At 38.9% G+C, this 19,981-nt stretch overlaps 1 protein-coding gene and 1 pseudogene across 1 annotated transcript in view; one reads left to right on the top strand and one right to left on the bottom strand.

The window, feature by feature from the left end:
- Positions 1–1,763: 1,763 nt before the first annotated feature.
- LOC127490128 (F-actin-capping protein subunit alpha-2-like) lies at positions 1,764–3,680 on the bottom strand (annotated as a pseudogene).
- A 15,044-nt stretch (positions 3,681–18,724) lies between these two features.
- LOC103352168 (uncharacterized) overlaps positions 18,725–19,981 on the top strand; it is an 82,930-nt gene continuing 81,673 nt past the window's right edge. The window contains exon 1 of the mRNA XM_089311279.1: positions 18,725–19,142. The gene's annotated coding sequence lies outside the window, so the exon portion shown is untranslated. The remainder of the gene's footprint in view (positions 19,143–19,981) is intronic.

Genomic DNA, 19,981 nt, shown 5'->3' with positions numbered 1-19,981 from the left:
TATTACAATTTGCCTTGTTATAACACATTGGTGCCTTTATGATAAAAATAACTCAGGGACACGTGAAATTCAAGCTAATTTACATAGCTGTCACAAGAAAAAAAACCACTAAATTTCTGAAGTATTATTTTCATTTAATTTCAGAATCTTAAAACAGAATTCGACCTTGGCATTGTTTAGCAAAAGTTTAGTTAAACACTAAGTTGGCTAAATAACCTTCTTGAAAGGTTTAAACACAATGGATAGAGAAAAATGCTTTCCCTCTAATCATCTTAAAGAAATGGAAGAGGTGAGGGAGAAGGCAAATGATTTCTGCAGCAGTATATATGGCTAAATCCATCAACCACCTTAAACTAGAATTTTTATTATTGACCTCATTTAAGAATAATTGTGCAAATATAAAAATTGCCCATTTTCTAAACTGAAAACAATTGTAAAGTTACAGTAAAATATTTTTGAAACACCTTAAAAATTGATAACCATGAACTTCATTTTAAGAAAGGCCTAACAGAAGTAAATACAAAACAGAAAGTAAACTCCATTTTGTTGCACATGACCAGATCCTGTTTTCTTTACTGCTGTGTAGTATTCCATGGTGTACTTATCCCATGATTTCTTTATTCAGTCTTCAGTTGATAGGAATTTGGGTTGATTCCATGTTTATTCTACTGTGAATTGAGCTGTGGTAAACATGGAGGTAAAGATAGCTCTTTCGTATGCTGATTTTATTTTCTTGGATAAATTCCCTGGAGTGGGATGGCTGGGTCATATGGTATCTCTATATTCTTGTTTTTGAGATATCTCCATACTGTCTTCCATACTGATTTTATCAGTTTACATTCCCACCAACAGTGGGTAAGAGTATCTTTTCCCCTACATCCCCACCAGCATGTATTGTTTGTTGGTTTCTATGTGAAAGCCATTCTGATTGGGGTGAAGTGAAACCTCATTGTGGTTTTGATTTGCAATTCCCTGATGACTAGTGATCATGAGCATTTATTCATGTGTCTGTTGGCCATTTGGATTTCCTCTTTTGAAAAATGTTTAAGTCCTTTTCTTATTTCTTAACTAGGTTGTTTGTCTTGTTGTTGTGGAGTTTCTTGGTCTCTTTACATATCTGGTTATTAACCCTTTATCAGTTGTGTATTGTTAAATAAACAGCAGGAGTCACTTTGTGCTAACTTCCCATGCAGGACATCTGTCCTCAAAGAGTTGTATTATGAAACTTAACAATAAAGCTTGTTCTCAAAGAATTCATTTTAGCATCTTAAGTGGAGGATATTCTATGTCACACAAATTATAGTTATGTCTAAGTGCTCACAAAAGATGTATCATTCCTAGCTTCCTCTTTAAAGATAATTAAGTTTCAAAAAAAAGTGAAATTACCATTGAGATGCAATGATTTTGAACAGCCCTTATCTGGACTGTTGAGGAACAGCTTTTGATCTTATTTTTTAGGCTTTTTTTGTTTTTAGATTTTTGTTTGTTTTGATTTTTTTCTCTCTTTTTATCCCTCAAAGTGTTGAACTCTATACTTAGAACAGAGTTAATCTTCTGTGTATGAAGTTAAATTAAAATCTTAGTAAAAGAACAGACTGGGAATGAGAGAGGGAAGGGGATGTGGGGTAGGTGTATGGGTAGAAGGGTGGGTATGATGGGAAGAATTACTATGTTCCTAAAGTTGTACTTAGGAAATGTGTGCAAATAAAAAAGAGCCATAATCCACTCAATTTTTTTAAAAAAGTAAATTAAACCCATTTTCAATCCTTTCTGAAATGAAAAGTAGTGATTGACTAGCTAAGCTATGTGCTGTAATCAAACTGTTTAACTACAGTGATTTTAAATGGCAACAGCCCATCTGACTGGGCAGCTTGGCAGTTCTGAATACTTTTGCAAAAATTTCCTTTTTTAAATGCAAAAGACACTGAAGTGTGAAGTGGCCATGCAGTGTTCATCTATGAATCCTCCATCTCTTTGCCAATCTTGTAGCTAAGGATCTTGTTCCATTCAATCTTACTGCATGTAACTGGCAACTGCATACAACTGGCTTTGAAAGTAGTGTGACATTATCTGATAATTCACTCACAGCAGTCTAGTATTCATTTCTAACAGTTTATATATTTTTTGTAAGTTATTTTTCTATTTGTGCCTCATTAGATTCATTGGGGAATAGATCTTTATGACTAACTAGCTGAACAATACCATCTTCATAGTGAGGAACCTGAATTGTCAAGATACAAACGACCTGAATAATTGAAGGTGTGACTGAAAGCTTCCTCTCTGATCTCCAGGGGCCATTCCAAAAGTTTTTTGCTTCAAACTGATGGTTTTCTATGCATGCAATAATGGTTTGCTGTCCATCTATCTTTTTACTCTATACAGTGCAGACCCCCTTTGGATCATGTTCTTTTTTTTTTTTTTAACTTTTATTTAATGAATATAAATTTCCAAAGTACAGCTTATGGATTACAATGGCTTCCCCCCCATATCGTCTCTCCCACCCGCATCCCTCCCCTTTCCCACCCCCTCTCCCCTTCTATTCACATGAGGATTCATTTTCGATTCTCTTTATCTACAGAAGATGAGTTTAGCATACATTAAGTAAAGATTTCAACAGTTTGCTCCCACACAAACATAAAGTGAAAAATGATAGATGATTTTTTAAATGATGATGAAATCAGATCAGACCTATTGTCATGTTTAATCCCAGTGAGAGTCAAGTTGGGAATTGATAATTTCTTCTTTTTTTTTTTTTTACAGAAGATCAGTTTTTTTTTTTTTTTTGACAGGCAGAGTGGACAGTGAGAGAGAGAGAGACAGAGAGAAAGGTCTTCCTTTGCCGTTGGTTCACCCTCCAATGGCCGCCGCGGCCGGCACGCTTCGGCCGGTGCACTGCGCTGATCCGATGGCAGGAGCCAGGAGCCAGGTGCTTTTCCTGGTCTCCCATGGGGTGCAGGGCCCAAGCACCTGGGCCATCCTCCACTGCACTCCCGGGCCACAGCAGAGAGCTGGCCTGGAAGAGGGGCAACCGGGACAGAATCCGGCGCCCTGACCGGGACTAGAACCCAGTGTGCCGGCGCCGCAAGGCGGAGGATTAGCCTAGTGAGCCGCGGCGCCGGCCTGGATCATGTTCTTTTACATAAGCACAAAGATCCGTTTCTGCTGACCTTCTCCCTGATCAATCACATTTTCTGCTTCTTGGATCTCGGATCAGTTACTCACTTTCTAAAGTGACCAAATTTGAAACAAAGTCTGTTTATGTATACAAAGTCTGTTGTCAATATGTTGGATTTAGTCATCTCACCAAACATTTTCATTTACAGCATTTTTGGTTAAACATTTATATTACTAGAGTCCTTTTCGTATCCATGAAGATATGTAGAATTCCAGAGCAACTGAATTATGATATAAATCTTAATATGTATTCTAGATTTTGGATTAACATTGGATTGCCTTTTTTTCTGATCTTCATAACGTTCAATTTTTATGGGAGTAAACAGATGCAGGTTATACTATTCACATGCATGTGTTGCTCCTTTGCTGAGAACATTATAATTATGAATCAGTAACTTAACATCATTAAATACCTCATTAAATTCTCCAGGAGGGGAATGGATGATGAATTTTGCTGCTCTAAGCACTGTCTCCTCATCAAACAACTGCTCCTCTAGATCTTCCATCCAACATTTATTGTTTCTTTATTTCTGTATGGGAGCCATTCTAACTGGGTGAGGTGAAACCTCATTATGGTTTTTATTTGCGTTTCCTTGATGGCTAGTGATCCCGAGCATTTTTTTCATGTGTCCGTTGGCCATTTGAATTTCCCTTTTGAAAAATGCCTGTGAGAGTCTTTTGCCCATATCTTTACTCGATTGTTTGTTTTGTTGTTGTTGAGTTTTTGAGCTCTTTATAGAGTCTGAATATTAATCCTTTATCAGTGTCATAGTTCATAAATACTTTATACCATCTGTCAACTGGTTCTCAGCTTGCTGAAGTTTCTTTTCCAGTTCAGAAGCTTCTCAGCTTCATGTAATCTGATTTGTAAACTTTGGCATTGATTGCCTGGGCATGTGGGGTCTATTCCAAGAAGTTTTTGCCTATGCCAGTGTCTTTCAGAATTTTCACTATATTCTCCTCTAGTTATTGGATGTTCTCAGGTCATAGATTTATATCCTTACCCATTTTGTGTTGATTTTTGTAGAAGATGTAAGGTAGAGATCTTGTTTCATGGTTCTGCATGCAGAGATCCAATATTCCCAGCATCATTTGTTGAAGAGACTGTCCTTACTTCAGGGATTGTTTTTAGCTCCTTTGTCAACAATTACTTGGTTGTACATATGTGGATTGATTTCTGGAGTTTCTATTCTTCACTTGATCTTAGCTAAAAGGCTGAGAAGTGATGGAGTTTATATTCTTGTCCATTGGTCTACATGTCTATTTCTATGACATAAATTTGGCCTTTAGACAAATGGCTCTATGACCTCTACAAAGGTATAATCTCTCTGACCCTTTACTACATTCTTGCGTGACATTAGATAGTTGAAATAAGTTGGTGATTTTTATACCTTTCAAAATTGTTTGAAGAATCAAGCTTTTTGAAAAAAGTTGCATGAGACCAGATTACGCAAACTGATGAAAGTAGAGGTGTGTGACTAAAAGAGGACTGAGGCTCTAAAACTGGCTTCCTTATGCCTTCAACTTGCAGTGTCCTCTATGGAAACTTAGACTTCTGTAGAACCTCAGTGAAAACTGGGAGAATCCTTGTAATCAGCAAAAATTCTCTGGGACATTATTACATTGTTTTCCAGTTTAGAATTGCCTCATTTAAAAAATGCTAATTTATTTGAAAAGCAGTTACATACAGGTGGGTAAAATAGCAATGAAGATAGACATTTCACAGCTGCTGGTTCACTCATAAAATATCCATGGCAGCTGAGAGTGAACCCCATCAAAACCAGAAGCCAAAAATTCCATCTAGGTCTCCCATGTGGGTGACAAGCACCCAAGGATTTGAATGATCATCTGCTGCCACCCAGAGTACACATTAGGAGGAAGCTGGGTTCAAAAGTGTTGCTAGGAATAGAACGTATCCACTGCAACATGGGTTGCACATGTCCCAAGTGGTATCTTAACCACTGTGCCTAACACTTGCATCTGAAAGATACATCTAAGTACTCATCTAACACCTGCTGGTTTTCCCTCATCAGTAGGGCTAAATCACCCTAACCTCCTCCTTTCCAAGACAAAGCCAGAGATAGCCTCAACACTCAGGGCTCTTTTCCTAAGCTATTCCCTTTCTGGAATAGTTTCCTCCCATGCCCTGACTGTCCTTTGAATGGCGGAGCTTCGGTCTCTTACCTGGAATCTCTTTCTCAGAGACAGTTGACCTCAGTTGTCATTGATATAAAGTATTTCAGGGTCAGAGGCGGACTGGAGAATTTATATAGGGGAAGGCTGCTCCAGGGGTGGATTAGCGGCAATTCCTTCTACTCTGTATTATTAATATAAGAAATAGAAGAAAAAAGTGAACTCTGCTTAAATTTGTTTACCAAAGCTGTTCTTCAGTACAAGGCATGCAATTTTTCAAGCAGTGTATTCTACTTTTCACCTTGTAAAATTTACATTTACAAATAGTTTTGAGTGAGGCATAAAAGCGTAAGATCTGTTAACATAGGAAGGACACTTTTAGGAAAAGAATTTTTAGGGGGAAAGGTAACATCATACTGGTAACAGAAAATGTGATTCACACTTTACATAGTTTTCATGTGATACATTCTTTGAGTAAGGCTTTCCCTTCCATCTGGCACTGATTTTTAACTTTCATAATACCTAGCTTGCTCATTTCCCTATTTTTCATTTCTATAAAGCTTTTCCATAAAGCTCTTTTCACAGAAACATTATGAAAAACTCCCTCAAAATATTGAAGAAGTTGCCAGTCGAAAGCATTTGTCATCACACCTAAATCTTGAAAAACATTGGATATCATACTGTCCTTATTACTGTCCTTAAGCAACACAGGGCTATTTTAGGCCCTGTTTGGGGCATTTAATGAGATATTATATTTTCCCATTTATTTCTTTGAAAGGCAGAGTGACAGGGATATAGAGAGCTCCTGTATTCAATCTATTCTATCCAATTCTGTTCTGTTTAATCCCCAAATGCCTGAAATAGTCAGGGCTGGACCAGGATAAAACCAGGATCCAGAAACTTCATCAGATGTTAGATGCCTAAAGATTTGAGCCGTCATCAGCTGCCTCACCAGGCAGATTAACACTAAACTATACTATATGCACAGTAGCAAGGATTCAAACTGACATTTCAGTATGGGATAACAGCAACTCAAGTGGTAGTTTAACCCATGGTGCCACCACACAGATCCCAGGATATCATTACTTTTAAAAGCTTCAGTAAAAACACCCTAGATGAAAACACTTGACATACAGTGTGAAATATTCCCACAATTTCATAATTAAGTAAATAAAACTAAAATTAGCCAAGCAATTGAAACATTGGTCCTAACTTCTGAGGAGAAATCAAAGTTATAATTACAGAGCTACATCTTTTTCCTTATTTATAACCTAGGTAGTCATGAATCATGAACTAACTTGAACAATAGCTGTTAACCTGTATTTAACATTTTTCCAGCAAATATTATGACTATTTGTGTCCATAAGAATAAATATTGGCTCTTAGAACAGATAGTATGGCATATTCATTTAATATTTTGCCAGTAGAATTTTCTCCTGACATCCTGAGAGTATCATTTCCTCTATGCATGTACTTAAGATTCTGTGCTGAAAACTGAATATAGAATATATTGTGTTTTTAGTTTTAATTATTTTTATTCTATTTAAAGCAGAAAGAGAGAGGGCCAGAGAGAGACAGAGATCTTCCATCTGCTGGCTCTCTCCCCAGATGTCCACAACAGACAGGGCTCAGCTAGGCTGAAACTAGGACACAGAACTCAATCTCCCATGCAGGCGGTAAAGCCTCGAGTTCTTGAGTCCTTTTCTGTCTTCCCAGGGTGTGCGTTACCAGTAGTGGGAAGATGACCCAAACCAGGTTCTTGGATGCAGATGCACTAAAACTTGCTCTTATTAAACTTTAAATTTTTAATTTTCTACAAGTGGATTCTAGAATTCAATTTAAGGGAAAATAAAGTGACAAAATTCACTTAATTTTATAAAGGACAGATTTTTCCTAAGAATACCCAAAAAGTTCATTTAGTATAAACCATGACTTGATATTTTAAACTTCTACTGCTAAGATGAAGCAGCACACTTCTAAAATAATGTATTATCAACCGCCTTATACTAATTGTACTTTATATTAGATTAGTGAAATAGCATTACACAAAACTGCTGTTTATTAGGTAATCTTAAAATCATCAAGAATTTTGTTAGATGTAATTTTTGTATTAAGCCGTCTTCAAGTTGGGTCTATAAGGCCTCATTTTCTAAGTAATGCATGATTTGCATAATGATGTATCCTATTGACTGTAAATGGGATAAATAACATTTCACTTACTTCAGATGCTAGAGGAGATACAAATTTAAATAGAGAACTAGATGAGGTATATTGCTATAATTTGTTAATTGAATTTGGATGAATTGTCTTCTGAAATCAAATATATATTGGAAGTAACAGCACTTTCCATTGCTTGGTTAATAGAAATGGCATGAAATATGTTTCCTTGATGAATCTAATGAAATATGTGAAAACATATACATGATAATGAAGAATATATCAATTTTTAATTTAGTCATCACATTCCATAGCTTTTGAAAAATCTCAGAGCCTATGCATCTCTTATTTCTGAATGGATACTTTTGCATCTCTGTGGTACTGCCAGCCCACACAGTACAATTCAAAGAACACAACAGCACTATCAGCTTCTCAGGTTATGGGAGAGATACCAAACCCCAGACTCCCAATCACCCGTGAATATTTAGGCAGCTACATTTCATGAAGCTGTGATTGGCTGGTGACCTCTGGACATTTACTTTAACAGTGGTTTATCTTTTCCTCATAGGAAGAACTCCAAATTCCTTAACATGGAATAAAAACATTTAAGTCACTTTGGCTCTTGTCAGTCCAAACTAGACTCTAGAATTCCATCCATTTTCTTCCTTACCTCTAGCTTTTTGCAAATCTTATGTTTCTCCCTCTTTCTGATACACATTTTCAATGTCCTCTTGGTGTAAAATTACATGATTCTTGAACCAAATTTCCCACAATATTGGTACAAAATTAGGACACATGGCCCTTCTGTGTGTTGTAGCAATAAACTATTTTATTCCTTTATTACTGTCATCCCATCTATGACTCAGAATGGAAATGACCTGATTGTGCTGTTGGGTTTGTTTATGATTATTGATGGATGGACTGTCCTCCTCATTACTTACCACATGTTTGCTGAACAAATGAAAACCAAGAGTTCCAAGTCTTAACACAATGATAACTAATTGCATACATAACTATGGGCAAACTGTGTATAGTAGCGATTTTGTTTTGTAGTCATAGTCATACCTATATATTTTTTCTTAACTGTGTTAGGGTTCTCAAACTTTAAAATACTGATTTAGAGGCCGGCGCCGCGGCTCACTAGGCTAATCCTCCGCCTGCGGCGCCGGCACACCGGGTTCTAGTCCCGGTCGGGGCGCCGGATTCTGTCCCGGTTGCCCCTCTTCCAGGCCAGCCCTCTGCTGTGGCCAGGGAGTGCAGTGGAGGATGGCCCAGGTGCTTGGGCCCTGCACCCCATGGGAGACCAGGAAAAGCACCTGGCTCCTGGCTCCTGCCATCGGATCAGCGCGGTGCGCCGGCCGCAGCGCGCCGGCCGCGGCGGCCATTGGAGGGTGAACCAACGGCAAAGGAAGACCTTTCTCTCTGTCTCTCTCTCTCTCACTGTCCACTCTGCCTGTCAAAAAAAAAAAATACTGATTTAGACTTCATTAACTGTGAAGTCTTCCAGATAAAAAACAGAATTATTATTATTTCTTCTTTTCAGGCATTGATGAACTGGAATCTGAAGCTTATCAACTACTCCTTTCACATATAATGAGAAGTCAAATCTAAATCATTATCTAGTGCTGAAAATGCAAGAATGTGTAAATATTTAAAATAAAAATTATATAATCTGGAGATAAATGTTCCTGATTATACTTTTTACATAATACTTTAGATTTTTCTACTAAATATATGATTGTGAAAATTCTCTTTAAAAGAAAACACTTTTGAATTATGTGTGCTTGATCAAAAAATCCAGCTTTCTAAAATACTTATTTGGAAAGATGAAAGGGAAAAAGCGAGAGAGAAAGGGAGGGGAAAGACAGTACTCCCTCCCACTGGTACACTGATCCTTGGGGCAAAGTCAGTTGCCAGGAACTCAGTTCAAGTCTCTCACTTGGGTGGCAGAGATCTCAACAACTTAAATGGATAGCCCCTGCCTCCCACAATGCACTTGTCACAGGAAGCTGGAATCAGGATTACAGCTGAGACTCAACCTAAACTTTTCCAATATGGATTGCAGACATTCCAAGTAGTGTCGTAACTGCTGTATCCAATGCTGGGCCCTATATAGCATTTGAAAACTTTTCTGAGGATCTGTAAGTTACTCTTGAGGAGGTTTTGCAAATGCAAACCAGTGATACTAATAGACCCAGTGTGTCCATATGCCAGCTGTTAAACTGTACCCAAATTGTTATTGATAATTTAGGAGTTAATTGTGACCTGTTTGTATTTGTAAATTTTTGTCATTATAAACAAACCTAAATATTTAGAAAGATATCTTTTTGGTACACCAGTGCTGTGGCTATGATCAATGTTTGGATATATTGCAAACATTATAATATCCCCAAACTTACAGAATTTCAATTTTATGCACTGATGCTAATAGAGCTTTCTTTACAGGGAAATTATGTTTACCTAAGCTTTTCATGTTTTCTGTTTGTTTATTTTTTATTAACTTTTAGAAACAATCTCTTTTAAAAGATTTATTTATTTGAAAGAGTTAGAGAGAGGCAGAGGCAGAGAGAGAGGTCTTCCATCCACTGGTTCATTCCCCAAATGGCCACAACAGCCAGAGCTGAGCTGATCTGAAGCCAGGAGACAGGCGCTTCTTCTGTCTCCCATGCAGGTTCCGGGTCCCAAGCACTTGGGCCATCTTCTACTGCTTTCCCAGGCCATAGCAGAGAGCTGGATTGGAAGTGAAGTAGCCAAGACTCAATCTGGCACCCAAATGGGATGCTGGCACAGCAGGCATCAACTTTACCTGCTTTGCCACAGAGCCAGGCCTGGAAACAATCTTAAAATTAGAGAAGAGTTCCTAATTCTAGTATAAAGAATTTCTCAACCTGAAACATTTAAGAATAAACTGTTGAGGACATTAGACGATCACCACTGATTACTTTCAGGTTTCTTTTCTGCAAGTGAAAACCTTGTGTATACCTATAATACAACCTTCCTAATCAGAAAGTTACCACTCATACATTCTATCATTCAATCCTTAGATTCTTTTCAAGTGTTGCTACTTAACTCTGGGTACTTTTTATGACCAAAGGATCCCATTCAAATTCAGTGTGTTGGCATAGTGTTTCAGTTTGGAATATGAATATTTGAGAGGCACAGAGAAATATCTGGTTAAATTAGCATTTGGGAGTATTTGGACAAGCCAAAGTAATCAAATTAATCAGTTGAAAATAAAGCTTTGATTTTCGAATGAAACTGAACTGAGTTGCAAGATGCGATGTTGTAACACCAGGCAGAATTTCCTAGTGGGCAAAAGAATCTGCAAGAGTTGGCCAGGGTTGGGGCTTTGCATGTGTGTTTTCTCCGCCTGTCTCGTAGTAGCAGGTTGGGGAAGTTCAGCAACTCCAGTAAATTCGGTTTTGGGGCTCCTTTCTACTGCACACTGTCTCTACTGCAGCAGACCTTTTCCAAGAAAAGATTGAAAAGCCTTCTCTCCTGAAATTCCTGTCTTTCTCATTTCTCTAAAAAGTATTTATACGAGTTCCTTATATGTGTTTTATCATTTGTGGTCATAACATATGAGACACCATTCCTTTTTATCCTTTTTTAAAAAAAATTTAAGGTGGGCCGGCGCCACGGTGCCAGCACACCAGGTTCTAGTCCCAGTCGGGGCACCGGATTCTGTCCCAGTTGCCCCTCTTCCAGGCCAGCTCTCTGCTGTGGCCCGGGAGTGCAGTGGAGGATGGCCCGAGTACTTGGGCCCTGCACCCCATGGGAGACTAGGAGAAGCACCTGGCTCCTGCCTTCGGATCAGCACGGTGCGCCGGCTGCAGCGCTCCGGCTGCGGCGGCCCTTGTAGGGTGAACCAACGGCAAAGGAAGACCTTTCTCTCTGTCTCTCTCTCACACTGTCCACTCTGCCTGTCCAAAAAAAAAAAATTTAAGGTGAAAAAATTTCACATATTTTGTGTATACAGATTTAAGAGCGTGGTAATAGTACCCACTCAATCCTCTGTCCTGCCCATGTTCCCACTCTCCCACTTTTTTTTTCTTAATTTTCTTTTAATGTTTACAGTGATCTACTTCCAATTTATTTTATATTCGTTAGGTTAGCCATACACTAAGTAAATAATTCAACACATAGAAGAAATAAACAGTATTCATCAAAGGTACAATCATCGAATCAACGAATTTCCAAATGTCAATTTTACTCATATACTTATATTTATGATACCCTATTAGTTACCACAGATTAGGGAACAAAGGGTATTTATCTTTTTGGGACTGCCTTATTTCACTAAATGTAATGTTTTCCAGTTTATAGCATTTCCATTTTATAGCATAAAAAAAAGTTTCCTTTTTATAGCATAAGATGGGATTTCATAATTTTTTATACCTGAGTAGTATTCCACATTATATAAATATACCACAGTTTCTTTATCCAGCCATCAGGTGATGGACATCTGGGTTGATTCCATATCTTAGCTAGTGTGAATTGAGGTGTAATAAACATGGGTGTACAGATAACTCTTTCACAAGCTGAGTTCATTTTGTTTGGGTAAATTCCCAGGAGTGAGATTGCTGGAGCATATGGTAGATCTATTTTCAGGACTCTGAGGCATCTCTGTAATGTTCTCCAGTGGCTATAGTCATTTATACTAACACCAGTAGTGGATTAGGGTACCCTTTTCACCATATACTCAGCAGCATTTAATGTTTGTTGATTTCTGTATGATAGCCATTCTAATAGGGTGAAGTGAAACCTCAATGTGGCTTTGATTTGCATTTCCGTGATAGCTATTTTATATGTGTCTGTTGGCCATTTGAGTTTCCTCTTTTGAAAAATGCCTCTTCAGGCCCTTCACCCTTTTCTTAACTGGATTGTTTGTTTTATTGTGATTGAGATTCTTGAGCTCTTTATAGATTATGGATATTAATCCTTTATCAGTTTCAGAGTTTGCAAATATTTTCTCCCCTTCTGTTGGTTTCCTCTTCACTTTGTTGGCTGTTCCCTTTGCAGTGCAAAACCTTAGCTTAAAGTAATCAAATTTGTCTATTTTTTTTGATTTCCTGTGCTTCTGGGGTCTTTTCCACATCAGTGTCTTGCAGTTTCCCCAGTATTCTTCTCTAGTAATTTGAAGTTATCAGGTCATGGATTTAGATCTTTGATCCACTTTGAATTGATTGTTATAAAAGGTGTAAGGTAAGGGTTTGTTTCACATTCCACATGTGGAGATCCAATTTTCCCAGCACCATTTGTTGAAGAGACTGTCTGTACTTTCTCCAGGTATTGATTCTAGCTCCTTTGTCAAAGATTAGTTGGATGTAGATGTGTGGATTGTTTTCCAAAATTTCTGTTCTGTTCCATTGGTCTACATGATTATTTTTGTGCCAGTACAAAGCTGTTTTGATTGCAATTGCCCCGTAGTATGTCTTGAAATCTGGTATTGTGATTCCTCTGGGTTCGTCTTTGTTGCTTAAGATTTCTTTAGCTTTTGGAATCTCTTGTGTTTCCATATGAATTTTAGCATTTTATTTCTAGATCTGAGAAGAATATCATTGGCATTTTGATTGGGATTGCATTGAATCTGCAAATGGCTTTTGGTAGTATCGACATTTTGATGATGTTGATTATACCAAACCATGAATGTGGATGATTTTTTCCCATTTTTAAGGTCTTCTTCTATTTACTTTTTAATGCTTTGTAATTTTCATCAAAGAGCTCTTTGGTTAAATTTATTCCAAGGTATTTATTTTTTGTAGTATTCATAGGCTATTGATTTTTCTGTGTTAATATTATATCCTCCAATATTTCCAAGCTATCTTATGAATGTCAGTAGTGTCTTAGTGGAATCTTTTGGTTCCCCTGTAGATTTCCGTCATCTGCGAACAAGGATAATTTGAGTTTGTCCTTTCTAATTGATTCCTTTGATTTCTATTTTTGCCTATTCGTTCTGCCAGAAACTTCAACTGTATTGAATAGCATTGGTGAAAGCAGGCACCCTTGTCTGGTTCGAGACCTTAGTGAAAAAACCTCCAACTTTTCCCATTCAATATGTAGCTTGCTCTGGGTTTGTCATAAATTGCCTTGATTTTGTTGAGAACTGTTCCTTCTGTATGCAATGTGCTTAAAGTTTTTATTATGAAAGGATGTTGTATTTTATCTAATCCTTTCTCTGTACCTATTGAGATCTACACATGGTTATTATTCTTCAGTTTGTCAATGTGATGTAACACATTTACTGATTTGTATTTGTTGAACCATCCCTGCATACCTCAGATAAATCCCACTGGTTCAGGTGGATGATGTTTCTGTTGTGTTGTTGGATTTGACTAGCTACTATTTTGTTGAGGATTTTTACATTAATGTTCGTCATGATATTTGTCTGTACTCCCCGTTTGTTGTGTCGTCTTCTTGTTTTGGAATTAAGGTGATGTTGACCTCATAAATAGTTTGGGAGTATTCCCACCCTTTGAAATGCTTTGAATAACTTGAGAAGAATTGGAATTAGTTATTTTTTAAAAATTTTTTAGAATTCACATATGAAGTCATACATTCATTGGCTTTTCTTTTTTGAAAGATCTTTACTACTGATTCAATATCCATCTTGGTTATTAGTCCATTTAGTTTTTCTGTGTCTTCATGACTCCATATTGTTATTTTTTGTTTCAATTTTACATATTTCCTCTCTACTTTTAATTATTTCTTTCCTCCTACTAATTTTAGTTTCGTTTGTTGTTGTTTTTCTAGGTCCTTGAGATGTGCTGATAGCTCATTTATTTAATGCTTTTCTAATTTCTTGATGTAGCCACTAACTGCTGTAAACTTCTGTCTTAACACTGTCTTTGCTGTTACATGTTTTGATATGGTTTACTTACATATTCATTCATTTACAGTACTGTTTAATTTCTTTTTTGATTTGTTATGTGATCCACTGTTCAACAAGGAATGTGTTATTCAGTCTGCATGTGTTTGCATATTTTCAAGAAATCCTTATTGTGTTCAGGAAAGAGGCATGATATGGTTTCATCTTTTTAATTTGCTGAGATTTGCTTTATGGGTTATCATATGATCTCTCCTAGAAAGAATTATATGTACTGATGAGAACAGTGTGTATCTGCAACTGTGGGATGACAGGTTCTGTAGCTATCAGTTAGGTCCATCTGATCCACAGTGTAGATTAGTTCTGTTATTTCTTTGTTGGTTTTCTGTCTGGTAATCTGTGCATTTATGAAAGTGGGTAGTTGAATTGCCCTGTTACTATTGTATTGGAGTCTACATCAGCCTTTAGATCAATTAACATTTGTATTAGCCAGGTGCCCTGGTAGTTTAGTGCATATATCTATCTTCCTGTTGAATTCACCCCTTAATCATTATTCAATACCCTTCTTTGTCTCTTTTAAGAGTTTTTGTGTTAAAGTCTATTTTGTCTGATACTAGTATACACACACCTGTTAGATTTTGCTTTCTGTTAGCATGGAGTATCTTTTTCCATCCTTTAACTTTCATTTTGTGTGTATCTTTTTTTTTAAGGTTTATTTATTCACTTGAAAGTTAGAGTTACACACACACACAAACACACACACACGGGGGGGGGCTTTCATCTGATGGTTCACTCCCCAATTGGCCACAACAGCCGGAGCTGTGCCAATCTGAAGCCAAGAGCCAGGAGCTTTATCCGGGTCTCCCTCACGGGTTCAGGGGCCCAAGGACTTAGGCCATCTTCCACTTCTTTCCCAGGCCACAGCAGAGAGCTGGATTGAAAGTGGAGCAACTGGGTCTCGAACCAGTGCCGGCGCTTCAGGCCAGGGTGTTAACTCACTGCACCACAGCACCAGCCCCATGTATATCTTTTTTTTTTTTAACAAAAAGATTCATTTACTTATGTGAAAGGCAGAATTACAGAGAGGTAGAGGCAGAGAGAGATAGAGAGGTCATCTATCCTCTGGTTCACTTCCCAGATGACTGCAATGTGCAGAGATGAGCCCAACCAAAGCTAAGAGCCAGGAGATTCTTCTGGGTGTCCCACGTGCTTTTAGGGGCCCAAGGACTTGGGTCGTCTTCTACTGCTTTCCCAGGCCATAGCAGAGAGCTGAATTTGAAGTGGAGGAGCCAGGACTCCAACCAGTACCCATACTGGATGCCAGAGCTACAGACGGTGGTTTTACCTGCTATTAAACAATGCCAGCACCTTGAGTGTATCTGTGGTGTCTGGTCTTGTTTTTTAATCCATTCAACTAATCTGTACTTGTTAATTGGAGAATGGACCATTTACATTGAAGGTTACTATAAAGAAGTAACGACTTGGCCCTTCCATTTTCCCATAAGTGTTCATATTATTTGCTTTGGATTTTCTAGGAGATTTTCTGCCTTCACATTCATTCATACATAATGATAACTAGCTGTGTTTCTGTATGTGGCATATCTTTAAGCATCACTTATAAGGCTGGACAAGTGGTGACAAACTTGCAATTTCTGTTTGTTAAGGAAGGTTTTTATTTCAACTTAATTCACAAATGAGAACTTTGCAAAGTACTATGTTCTGGGATGACAGTTTTTTTTTTTTTGTCTTAAGACTTGGACTCTCTCTCCAGTCTCCCCTAGCCTGTAGCCTTTCTGGTGAGAAATCAGCTGTGAGTCGACTGGAAATCCTCTGAAAATCATCTAGCATTTCCCTCGTGCACATTTTAGAATCTTTTCTTTGTTTTACTTTTGGAAGTTTGCAATGTGTCATGATGAAGTTCTGTTCTTTTTTATCTTCCTCTTTTTTTGTTTTATTTAAGTTATACAAGTTTCATATATATTTAATATATACAGATTTAGGATCATAGTGGGACACCCTGCCCATCTGCCCTCCTACCCACATTCCAACCTTTCCTCCACCTCCCTCTTAGATTCCCTGATCATGTCTATCAGAATTTCTATGTGATCCTTATACTGGGATGTCCCTTTCTTTGTTCAAATTAGGAAAGTTTTCTGTTATTATTTAACTGAATTTGCCTTCTCATTCATTCTCTTTCCACACATTCAGGAACTCCTACGACCTATATGTCGATTAGTTTGATAGTATCCCATAAATCTTGACTACTTTTTAATTTATCTAATTTATTCTTTTTTTGTTCTGATATTTTCTGTGATTTTTCAGCTAGCTCAGATATTCTTTCTTCTGCTTCACTAAGTCTGTTATTAATAGTTTCCTCTGTATTTTTATTTGAAATGTTGAACACTTCATTTCTAATATTTTAATTTAATTTTGCTTTAAAATCTCAATCTCCTGGGAAAATTTTCCATCCATATCATGTATGGATTTTGTTTACTCATGAATTTGCTTCTTATTGCTTCTGAATAATCCTATGATCATTCTTTTGAATTCCATTTCAGGCATTTCCTCAATCTCTTGGTCTTCACATTCTCATATTGAAGTGTTGTTATGTTCCATTTGGCGGAGTCATGTTATCTTTGTTATTCTTGTTTCTTGAATTTATGCCTAAGTTTTCATGCATTTGTGGAATTACTTGTTGGTTTTCTCCTCTGATACATTGTATGTGTGAATTATGCCTCTGTGGCTTAATGTAATGTCTGCTATTTCAATGAAAACCCAGAATCATGTGCTTGGTGTGGCCAGGGAGTTCTACTCAGTGCTCAGGGTGAAGTGAGAATCCAGGGTGACACCCACGTTGGGTGTGGTAGATCTCCATTGACGCAATGACAGCCTCACCTCCTGTCATCCAAAGTAATCAATGCTCAGGGTTAGCCCCCAGTGTATACACCCCTCATCCATGGTGGCACATGACCCACACAAAAGATATGTACAGTCCTCACTGTGACCAGGGGACCCTTTGCAATGAACTACCTCAGGTGATCAGGGAGCTCTGATGTGAGACACAGGGATTGCCCAGAGAATCAGCTATACCTCACACCGTATCATGCAGTCACCGAATTCACACAATCACAGCACTCAAGGTCCTCATAACCACAGGGTTCAGAAGATATGCTCAGCCCTGGAGCTTGCCCCTTCCACAGAGTACGGATGCAAGAAGTTCGCAGTGCCAGCTATTTGTGGGTGCTTTATCTTGGCAGTTTGGGCCCCAGAGCTTGTGATATATTGAGAGGATAGAAGTACCTCACAATCCTGCGTGGGTGTCCAGCACCTTGTTAAACCCTCAGCAAGACTCAAGTCAGTGGGGCAACACAGTATTTTCTCTCTGCTAAAATCCCCTTGTTACAGGCACACACAAGAACCACCACAGCCTCTGCTGTGTCAAAATGGTGCTTTCTCATGGACATCACTGTGGTTTAGTCGCTTAAATCAATCTGCAGGGCTCACATCTGATATCAGCTCCAATTCAAATACTAGCTAGTCCACTTCTGACCCAGCTCCCTGCTAATGCTCTGGGAAAGCAGTAGAGGACGGCCTAAGTGCTTGGGCCCTTGCCCCTATATTGGAGACCCAGAGGAAGCTCTTGACTCTCAGCTTTGGCTTGGTCCAATCCTGGCCATTCTCACCATTGGAAGTGAAACAGCAGATGGAAGATCTCTTTCTCTCTCTCTCTGTCTCTCCCTCTGTGGCTTTCAAATAAATACATCTGTTTTTAAAAAATGGTATCTTCTCTCCATCAGCTGCTGGGTGTCTTTGTTGGGAGATGAGAAAGAAACCTGCTTCTTTGGCTGGATTAAGTGGCTACCCTCTCCCCTGCTCACTCTCCAGGCTGGAATCACGGGAAGTGTGGTCTGAAAGGCTCTCCCTCTGACAATATCACAAGTGGCATGGGCTGCCACAGAATGCTCTTACCTCACACCCCAAAGCTGTCATCTCCTCTAGCTCCTAGCTGTGGGTATCGTGTGTGGTGTCCATGCTTGTTGCTACCCACCCGCGGCTTCCACATTGCTTCATAGCCTCTTCCTTCTGTAGCATGTCCACCACAAACTTCCCTCCAGCTCTCCCCGGGAATGCACTTCCTCTGTTTGTCTTCTACTATTTCCCCTTGGTCAAAAATAGCACATCTTTCCCCTATTCATCCATCTTGGAATGAATCTCCCCCATGACACACCATTCCATTTGCTAAATTAGTTGGAGAAATTGATTTTACCAGAAAGATTCAGAAGTAATGGAGCATTATATTCTAGTGAAAAGTTTAGACATAGAATCCTTAAACTTCAGAGAATCAGTGAGGTTGCAACTCATATCCATAGCCAGAGACAGAATTAGAGGGCTACAAGTCCTAGCATTTCTGTGGCCTGTTTAACTTTGGTTGTTTGATTTAGCAACCTGTGCCTGGGCAAGAGAGGAAAACACCCAATATATTTACCTCCCCCTAGTTAAAAATATATTTGTTTGCTTTGTCTCTAATTACTGAAATATGTTCTCTTACACAGGCATGGTATTTTTCTGAATGATTTGTTATCATATTTTTATACTTCTTTCCCCTCAAGGTCTCCAAAAAATGACCTAGTTGATAACAGTGTCTCTTGTGTTCAGCTTATTGTCTGATTTGAAAGGAGTGAGGAGCTTTGTCAAAGGTGTCAACGATGGCCAGCAGGGGGCACCAGAACATCCACCTGTGCAAATCCTGCTCTACTGTGTGGACCACATCACTTTTCCAAAAGTCAAGATCTCAGATAGCCAGCTTGAGTGGAGATTACAGCCAAATAGAATGGCTTGCTCCCGAAGATTTGTGAGTTCCATATTTTCTTCATGAATTCATCTAAAGTCTAGCGGACTTGTTGGCATTTTTGTCGTTCATGTCCCAAGCATGTCCCCCTGCTGACAATATCAGTTTTGAGAAAGAAGGGTCCAGGAAAGAAAAAGGCCAAGTAGATAACCCTGAATTTCCTAAAGCTGCTTTCACAGTCACTTTCTGGTTTTTTGGTAAGATTTATTTGTTTAGGCCGGCGCCACCGCTCACTAGGCTAATCCTCCGCCTAGCGGCGCTGGCACACCGGGTTCTAGTCCCGGTCGGGGCGCCGGATTCTGTCCCGGTTGCCCCTCTTCCAGGCCAGCTCTCTGCTGTGGCCCGGGAGTGCAGTGGAGGATGGCCCAGGTGCTTGGGCCCTGCACCCCATGGGAGACCAGGAAAAGCACCTGGCTCCTGGCTCCTGCCATCGGATCAGCGTGGTGCGCCGGCCGCGGCGGCCATTGGAGGGTGAACCAACGGCAAAGGAAGACCTTTCTCTCTGTCTCTCTCTCTCTCACTGTCCACTCTGCCTGTCAAAAAAAAAAAAAAGATTTATTTGTTCATTCAAAAGGCAGAGTTACCTAGAGAAAGGGAGAAAGATCTTCCATCTGCTGATTTACTCTTCAAATGGTCACAATGGCCAGGGCTGGGCCAGGCTGAAGCGAGGAGCTTCATCTGGGTATCCTACATATGTGAAGGGGCCTAAGTACTTAGGCCATCCTCTGCTGCTGTCCCTGGTAGATTATCAGGTTGTTGGAGCATAAGTGAAGCACCAGGTTTGAACCATTATCCATGTAGGATTTTGGTTTGCAGATGGGGTCTTAACCTGCTATACCACA

Source organism: Oryctolagus cuniculus, chromosome 13, assembly GCF_051225735.1.
Source record: "Oryctolagus cuniculus isolate XC-2025 breed Fujian yellow rabbit chromosome 13, ASM5122573v1, whole genome shotgun sequence".
NCBI lineage: Eukaryota > Metazoa > Chordata > Mammalia > Lagomorpha > Leporidae > Oryctolagus > Oryctolagus cuniculus.
This window is presented reverse-complemented; position numbering and strand designations above follow the sequence as displayed.